Source organism: Triticum dicoccoides, unplaced genomic scaffold (assembly GCF_002162155.2).
Source record: "Triticum dicoccoides isolate Atlit2015 ecotype Zavitan unplaced genomic scaffold, WEW_v2.0 scaffold122021, whole genome shotgun sequence".
Classification (NCBI taxonomy): domain Eukaryota; kingdom Viridiplantae; phylum Streptophyta; class Magnoliopsida; order Poales; family Poaceae; genus Triticum; species Triticum dicoccoides.
In genome coordinates, this window is record NW_021185287.1 from 352 (window position 1) to 1,181 (window position 830).

An 830-nucleotide genomic window follows, 5' to 3' on the forward strand; every position below is an offset into this window, starting at 1 on the left:
CGCCGCCACCCGTGGAGGCCGGGGAGGCCGAGCCAGCGGGGGACGGGGGGTCCGTCCCCGACAGAGTGGGGCGAAGGGCGGAGACGGCGTAGGGAGAGCGAGGCGACAAAGCCGGCGCGACGAGCAGACCCACACTGGAGATGTCACTGGCCGACTCCGAGGGAGACTGAGAGGGCATGACTGGCGGGGTGGCCAGGCGGAGGGCCACCGCGAGGTCACTGGCGGGGTGGCTCGGGGCAGATCTTGAGGTCGTAGCCGTCGTCGTTGAAGAAGACACGGATCGTGGCGTGGAGCTTGGAGGAGTCCAGGCACTTCACCTTGACCCGGACCTCCTCCTCCTTGCATAGGGAAAGCTCGTCGATCACCACCACCTTGCCTAGGATCTTGGACATACTGCAGATGACCCGCTCTGACCGGGCCACATCTGGCAGGCCGGCGATGAGGAGCCAAGCAGTGTCCAAGACAGCCACGGCCTTGGGATCCCACCTCGGCCCAAAAATGCTCACCACAATGTCGTTGAGGGACAAGGTGATGTTGTTGCTGCGGGTACAGAGTCCCATGCTCATAGTGTCGGGGAAGATCACCGAGAAGGCGTTGGATGCGGTGGGGGTCACCTGCCAATCCCACGAGCACCTGCACAGGTGGTTGAGCTCTGCCTCGATCAACTCCGGGGTGGCGACGGCCTCGCCCACAACCGACACAATCGCCAGCAACAAGGGGGAGGGAGGGGGGATCTCTTGGACCTCGATGTGGAAGAAGGCCATGTCCTCGATGCCGTGGCCGTACATCATGATCTCCTCCGTCACTGGGCGGTCCGGACAGAGAATCGC